This window comes from Crocuta crocuta, unplaced genomic scaffold (assembly GCF_008692635.1).
Source record: "Crocuta crocuta isolate KB4526 unplaced genomic scaffold, BGI_CrCroc_1.0 scaffold62, whole genome shotgun sequence".
Lineage (NCBI taxonomy): Eukaryota > Metazoa > Chordata > Mammalia > Carnivora > Hyaenidae > Crocuta > Crocuta crocuta.
In genome coordinates, this window is record NW_027529173.1 from 2,493,512 (window position 1) to 2,502,334 (window position 8,823).

Below are 8,823 nucleotides of genomic sequence, written 5' to 3' on the forward strand. Positions count from 1 at the left end.
GGAAAGAAATAGTTTGTAAGTTCAGGACACAGTCATTTTTAGTGGTGATTTTGCTTTCTTTAGAACATTCTTGGAATCTTATTAACATGTCAGCAAACCAGAGAATTTCGGGAAGAGATAGTAAGGAATTAATAACCGGGTTTTTCCAGGCTCCAAGATCTGAGAAGACAGAGATCTTGTTAGCTGATTAGGGTAGTAAGATTAAACAAATCACTTCAGGTTTACATCGCATCATGTGTTGTGACTGTGGCTGGGAAGTTTAAAAAGAGTTTAAGAAATGAAAAACATGAGGTCCAACTTCAGGATGAAGCAATGGCTTAAATATTAATATACACAAAGATAATCTTACAGTCTTGTAACAAATCCTTCCAGAGAAATTCTAAACCCATGTCCAAACATTCTGTTCTTATAAATATATTCTAATATTTTTATGAAGCATTTTTATTTTTCTGAATTTTATATTTTTCTTCCTATAATGGATTTCATAATCAGAAAAGATTAACGCAGTAATCATGAATTGCCTTTAATATTTGGCAGCAAATCAAGGGAATTAATAAGGCACTTAAACTCCATCCTTGACATCATTAAAAGCATCAAACGCCATTAATCTAAAACTTCTTTAAGCGCTTAGGAAGTGGAAAAATCATAGTTCTTTCAGTACCTCAGGCTTTTCCTCTAATGATGCATTAGGATGAGATTTTAGTTCAGTGCTCACTTTGCAATGTAACAGTTTTTCAATGTAAGCCACAGATCCTCCACTTCCTCTGCTAAAGCCTTAATATGAAGGCCAATTAAGGAGGTGTGTGCAACAGCAGATAATTATCTCTTCATACCCGGCATGGATACAGTACACTTTCACGTCCTGTAAAGTAGAAAATGCCATATGAAGTTTTGACCTTGACAATGCCTAGATTTCTGGAAGGGGCAGAATGTACTACATCAGTGGATGCCATTAGTCTAAGAAATGTCACTGCTAATAAAAAGGCTTGAATATGTTATGTAAAAATACAATAGGAGAAAAGAATATACAACAGAGAGAATATATTCAAGTTATACTATGCTGTAACTAGAAGGTTCAGAACTTGAATTTTCATGCTATGTAAATTATATTTTTCTGTAATTTTTAAAGTCTAAGGAATATTTGAGGCGATATGAAGATAAAGGAGAATAATGAAAACATACATTGCTAGAGGCCTTTCTAGTTAAAATAGATTTTTTTCTTCTTATTCTCACATAATTTCCCCCTCTTCTATATGAGTTGTTTCCCATATTAGTGAAGTTCCAAAGATCATATATTACCATTATGCTAGGTGAGGTTAACTCAAAGACATTCTTCAGAATAAAGTAATTGGTGAGGGTTGGTTTCTTGCATGTATATATACATTAGTGCACAACACAAAATAAAAAGTGATTACATGTACACAAAAAACTTGAATTTGTACATATCTAGCATATTTAAGATTTCACTAAATGTACAAGTCTGTGGCTTTTGCATGTATTTTTTACATTGATTTTCTATTTATGTATATCTAGGCTTATGTAATCCAGAAGGTTTTTAACCTAATAGCTTTGCAATTTTGAATAATAATGTTACTTCTTATATGAGGGGGTAAGGATGGAGAGATCAGTACTGGAAAATAATTAGTAATGCCAATGGAGAAAATTCCAGAGCATGCACTGCTGTTGTAGTGAACACAACAAGGATGGCTTCCTCTGTAAAAGGGTTGTCTAGGAGTTGAGAGCCCTGGCTTCTGATCTTTGCCTTCCTATAAGGGACCTTCCACCTGTAACCCAGCTTCCCTGGGCTTCAGTTTTCTCTCATCCATAAGACAAGGGGCTTGAACTAGGGTAACTTCTAAAGCTCCTCTTGGGTTTAGATGTCTATGAGTATATAATAAGTATGATATTTTATGAGGTTTTTTTTGTTTATTTATTCTATGCAGAAAGGGAAAGTGAACTAAGACTAATAATTTGAATACTAATTATCTACATTAAAATAATGCGTCCTATGTGTGAGGCATAGCACACATAGCACATATACACTCAAACATACTAAGCACTTTATGTCACTTTACAATATTACTCGCACAACCTAGCCAAGTTGCTTTTGCAATATGTACTGTTTTGAATAGTTGAAAATCACCCAGCTATTCAAACAGACTAGAAAACGGTGTATGAGCGTTTATTAGAAGGGTAGCAGCAATTTACAACCAGCTACCTAAAGCACACTGCCAAACATGTTCCAGTCGTACTGCATGGCCTGAGACCAGGCAGCCTCTCCTGCAGGGCTTCTCCAATTTCAGAGCAGCAGAGCCGCCTGGAAGGCTTGCTGGAACACAGACTGCTGGGCCCCACCCTGCAATTTCTAATTTAGCATCTCTGTAGTTGTTCCCAATAACTTGCATTTCTGGGAAGTTTCCATGTGATGCAGATGCCACTGGTCCAGGGACCCCACTTTAAGAACCACTGAATTACAGTTTCCTTTCTCTCTATAGAAATAAAAGAATCTTTGTTAAGCCAGAAAAACTTGCTTTTAGATAGACTTTTATGTGATTCTATCAAAGAAATAGTTTTTAAATTATTTTTAAAAATCATGTTATATAATAGCTCCATTCATATATATAGAATGAACTTTTCACTGTAAATTAATAAAAGCCTATCATTTCAAAATAATAATGTTGATTGAAAAGCTAACTGAAATAATTAAGAACTCTGCATTTTTGTTTGAAATGTAAACACATTTGAATAAAAATAGGTTAATAGTTTGAGATTAATAATTAATAATTTCAGTGTATTAATAATTAATAATTTTCAGATGATTTTGAAAAATAATGTAATGAGGCACTTGTTTCTGTGAGAACCTCTTGAGAAAACTGTTTTACTGGCCCATCACTTGGTACATATCTTGTTGAATTAATTTTCCCTACTGGGAAAAAGTGGTATTTTTTTTTTCATTCCAAGGATACCATGTTTTTTTTTCTATTTAAATTCAAGTTAGTATGTAGTAACTCAAAGCCAGTGTAGTCTGGCTTCAGGAGTAGAACCCAGTGATTCATATCTTACATATGACACCCAGTGCTCATCCCAACAAGTGCCCTCTTATTTTTTTTTAATATTTTTTTATTTATTTCTAGGAGAGAGAGAGAGAGAGAGAGAGAGTGAGCACGGGAGGGTCAGAGAGAGAGGGAGTCACAGACTCTGAAATAGGCTCCAGGCTCTGAGCTGGCAGTCAGCACAGAGCCCGATGCTGGGGGCTCGAACCCACGAACCGTGAGATCATGACGTAAGTGAAAGTCGGACGCTTAACCGACTAAGCCACCCAGGAGCCCCTGTTCATCTTTTTGAAAACGGAGAGTATCTTCATTCTTCTCTTTATCTGATCAATAATAAGTTATACATTAACTGCTGTTTGGTTTTCTCCAAGATAGATTTAATGCTGCTTAAGATTGCTCTTTAAATCAACAAGAAAGTTCATCTAAAGGAAACATAGCAGACCTATGTTAAGATTGTCATTTAGCAGTCTATCAGGAGCTGGTGTCAGAAAACCTTGTTCAAACTGGCTAAGGCACAAAAAATTTATTGTCTCTCACATCTGAAAAATCTAGGGTAGTTTCAGGCATTACTGGCTTCAGGACTTGAAGGAGGTGATCAAATTGCTTCTTTCCCCACTTCTCTGCATTTGATTATATTGGTTTCATCTTGGGCTCCACGGAAGCAGCCCAGGAATTCTGGGCTATCCTTTCACAAGGCAAGTAGGCTGCATAAACATACTAAGCACTTTATAGCACTTAACACTATTACTCACATAACCTAGTGAAATTGCTTTTGCAATATGTACTGTTCTGAATAGTTGAACACCACCCAACTATTTAAACAAATGAGACAATGGTGTATGAGTGTTGCTTAGAAGAGTAGCAGAATATTTGGAATATTTGGAAGGTCACAGTAAAGCAGCAGCCACTGTGACACTTGGAAGGTGGGTGTAGTTCAGGCCCCATTGCAGATCCTGACTCAGTTCCTTGGCGGGGTGGAGGTGGAGGGGCAGCTGCCTGGCCTGCAGACCGTTTCCCTTGGTTCTCTTTCTTCCCCTGCTCCAAATCCTGCCCAGGTGTGAATGCCAATCTACAGCGAAGAGCGCCACCTACGTGGGTGGGTGAGGCTGCAGATTTGAAGTCAGGGAGAAATCAGAGTGGGTGCCAGTGAGGGACAGATTCTAGGTGCACCTTTTCTTCCCCAGGCCATGTCCGTCTTTGCTTTCCTTCAGCCTGACCTTTGACTTCAGGTTCAGCGCTAAGACAGAGGAAAGAGTCAGCCAAGGCTTTGACCACCTCTCACAAATGTGTAGTCAAATCATCATAATAAATCCTTAATGTATATCATTGTTGGTGGTTCTGTTTTTCTGAGCAAATGCTGATTAATAGGTAGGACAAAAGAGTATTTCCTGATAACCTCACAGGAAAGGTCCCTCTGATTGGACCAATTTAGGTGTAGTGCTCATCCCTCAGCCAATCACTGAGAGCTGTAACCAGTGGTCATTTGGCCAGAACTGAGTCACAGGCTCTGCCTTTGACAATCATCCGGAGCAGCAGGTTTGGGCTTAATTGATCACTGGGTAAAATTGAAATGTTTTTGGAAATGGAAGCAGATGGATGTTGAGGAAGCCAACAGCAATTTTCCACTAAAATTGTGAGGTGAGTTAACCTTAGCACTATTTCTTGTACCGGGAAAACTTTCTCCCTCAGGTGTAAATCACAAAGATAGTCATTGGAGTCCTTCTTATGAGACTGGGTAATGGACTACATCTATAAACTTCGGCACTAAATCAAATGCTAAGTAAGTGGAATTTTGCCAACAATATCTGTCCTCTGCATACCACTTTATGAATTGCTGATTACATGACAGAGCCATCTAAAATGCCGTCAAGACTGTGGGTTCACCTGGCCCAGGAAGTCCAGGGGCAGATCTTCTATTCCTTCTAATTCTACACTCTCAAAGCAGGGCCCATATCTAGTAGAAGCACCTCACCAGCTGCCAGAAAGAAGCTGACTGAGAGAGAGGTATCTCGGAGTTCGCAGAATGACTGATTGACAAAATTGTAATGTTAGCCTCAAATGACATCACCTGCCAGTGAAACACAGCATGACAAAATCTTTTAAATAGTCTCTGAATGCAATTATGAAAGCAAGCCCAAGGTTAGTGGTGTTTCATTTCTCAGCCATATGAATTTTCATTGGAGACTTTTATCTCCTCTTTTGAATCAATAATAACTTCTAAATGCTGCCCAAGGGGAAAGTAGAACACCAGTATGAACAAGGTGAATTAGATGATTCCAAGACATCAGTGAAAAACAGGGCCAAATGAAAGAGATACACTGACAAAGGTGGTGTGTGTGTTTGTTTGCTCCACATACATAATAGCTTTTTAAGATATAATTCATATATCATATAATTCACCCTGTCCATTTTTAAGAATCTATCAACATTTTCTTTCTTGATGTATAGCTCCTGTTTAATGTATGTTTAGTTATATTCACAATTTGCTCTCTCTGAAGGAATTCTCTTCTGAAGGAAATATACTTTTCTGTTTTTCAGGATGTAGTGGAATATTGTGGGTTGTGGTGAAATAAGAGATTAGTAGCCAAGGTTATTTGTGAGAAGCCTAGGAGAGAGGACTTGATATAACTTCCCTAAAGCCATTTTCAAGAGATTTCACTGACAGTTTGGAAGAAAAAAAATCTAAAATCCTCCTTTCACACTTTTTGAGAATCTTTATATTGCTTTCCATTTTGATTGCTGAAAAGACTTCTCTGTGCTTAGGGATGAATCCAAGTTCCCATGTGAGAGCTGCAAATGCACTACAAGTGATTAATCCACTGCCCTGAGTTCCTGCCGTAAGCAAGTTTCTAAATCTGTCTTTAATGGGAGCTCTATTTTGACCACTTGGTATATTCTGTGTTTATCTACTAGAAAACTTTATTAATTTACTAGGGCTTCCATAACAAATTTCCAGAGACTGGGTGACTTTAACAACAAAAATTTATTTTCTCACGTTTCTGAAGGTTAAAAGTCCAAAATCAAGGTATTGGCAAGGTTGCTTTCTTCTCAGACCATGAGGGAAGGATCTGTTCCAGATGTCTCTGCTGGCTTAGAAATGGTTATCTTCTCCTTATGTCTTCTCAGGGTTTTATCTTGGTCCACATGTCTGTGTCCTAATGTCCTCCTTTAAGGACACACAAATCATATTAGAGTAAGGCCCACCTTAGTGACCTCATTTTAGTTCAATTACCGATGAAAGACCTATCACCAAATACAATCACACTGTTAGGTACTAAGGGTTAGGACTTCAACATATGAATTTAGTCACATTTTGGTTTTTTATTTACTGAAATCAATTACTTTGTTCAAATGCAGTCTTTCTTTAGAATTGTTTTCTTTATTTATATTAATTCCAACATAGGTACATATAGTGTGATATTAGTTTCAGGTGTACAATATAGTGATTCACCTATTCTATACATTACTCAGTGCTCATCCTGAGAAGTGTACTCTTAATCCTCTTCATCTATTTCACCCATCCCCCTACCCACCTCCCCTCTGGTAACCATCAGTTTGTTTCTAGAGTTAAGAGTCTGTTTCTCTTTTTTCCATTCATTTATTTGGTTTCTCAAATTCTACATGTGAGTGAAATCATACAGTATTTGTTTTTCTCCCACTAACTTTTTTTCCTCGGCATGATACTCCCTAGTTCCATCCATGTTGTTGCAAATGCCAAGTTTTCATCTTTTATGGTAAGCAATATTTCATTTTATATATATATATATATACACATATACATATATATGTATATATATATATCTTCTTTATCTATTTATCTGTCAGTGGATATTTGGGTTGGTTCCATAATTTGGCTATTGTAAATAATGCTGCAGTAAACATAAGTGTGCATAGATCTTTTTGAATTAGTGTTTTTGTATTCTTTGAGTAAATATCCGGGAGTGCAATTACTAGATAATAGGGTAGTTCTCTTTTTACTTTTTGAGGAATTTCCACACCATTTTCCACAGTAGCTGTAACAGTTTGCATTCCCACCAACAGTGCAAGAGAATTCCTTTTTTCTTCACATCCTCACCAACACTTGTTGTCTTGTGTTTTTTTATTTTAGCCATTCTGACAAGTATGAAATAATACCTCATTATAGTTTGGAATTGCGTTTCCCTAATGGTGAGTAATGTGGAGTTTTTTTCATGTGTCTTTTGGCCATCTCGATGTCTTCCATGGAGAAATGTTTATGTCTTCTGCCTATTCTTTAATTGGATTATTTGTTTTTTGGGTGTAGAGTTGTATAAATTCTTTTTATATTTTTTTTTTAATTTTCTTTTTTTAATACTGAGAGAGAGAGAGACAGACAGAGACAGCATGAGCAGAAAGAGAGAGGGAGATACAGAATCTGAAGCAGGCTCCATGCTCTAAGCTAGTTGTCAGCACAGAGCTCAATGCGGGGCTCGAACCCACTAACCGTGAGATCATGACTTGAGTTGAAGTTGGATGCTTAACCAACTGAGCCAACCAGGCGCCCCTCTTTTTATATTTTGGATACAAACTTGTTATTGGATATGTCATTTGCCAATATCTTCTCCCGATCAGTAGGTTGCCTCTTGCTTTTGTTGATTGATTCTTTCACTGTGCAGAAGTTTTTATTTTGATGTATTCCTAAAAGTTGATCTTTGCTTTTATTTCTCTTACTGTAGCAGACGTATCTAGAAAACTTTTTGCTTTGGCCAGTGTTGGAGAAATTACTACCTGTGTTCTTGTCTAAGATTTTTATGGTTTCAGGACTCACATTTAGGTCTTTACTCCATATTGAGTTTATTTTTGTGTATAGGGTAAAAAAGTGGTCCAGTTTCATTCTTTTGCATGTTAGGTGTCCAGTTTTCCCAACACCATGTGTTGAAGACACCGTCTTCTTCCTATTGCATATTATTGCTTCTTTTGTTAAAGACTAATTGACCATATAATCCTTGATGTGGGGAACAAAGAGAGAAAACAATGTGGATAAAATAAATTTTCTATAACTATAGCCCACTGACAAAAACTTGAGGCAGGGAGAGTATGACATTTTTCCAGGAACTTCCAACTAACTTAGTGTTAATGCTTTACTAGAGGGAAAAACAACCTTAGCTTGACAATAGTTAGGACTCCAGGATCCTGTGCGTCTTCTTTAGCATGAGAATATGAAATTCCTTTTGGAAACTTCCCTTTATCTTTACCTCTCCCCATCTCCCAAGTATATAATTAGTCCCTCCTCACAATCCCAGGGCCACTTTTTCTGCTCACAGGTGGTGTCCCCATGCTTTAATAAAACCACATTTTTTTTTTTTTTTTTTGCACCAAAGACATTTCAAGAATTCTTTCTTGGACATTGGCTCTGAACCCCAATATTTTCTCTTCACTTATGGGTTTGTTTCTGGCCTTTCTATCCTGTCCCATTGATCTAATATCAATTTTTGTGCCAGTACTATACTGTTTTAATTACTACAGCTTTGTAATATAATTTGAAGTTTAGAGTTGTAATAGTTCCAGTTTTATTTTTCTTTTTAAAAATTGTTTTGGCTCTTCAGGGTCTTTTGTGGTTCCCTATTAGTTTTAGGATTGTTTGTTCTAGTTCAGTAAAAAAAAAAAAATGCTATTGATATTTTGATAGAGATTGCATTAAAAATGTAGATTACTTTGTATACTAGAGACATTTTAACAATATTTGTTCTTCTAATCCATTAGCATGGAATATATTTCCATTTGTTGCTGTCATCTTCAATGTCTTTCGTCA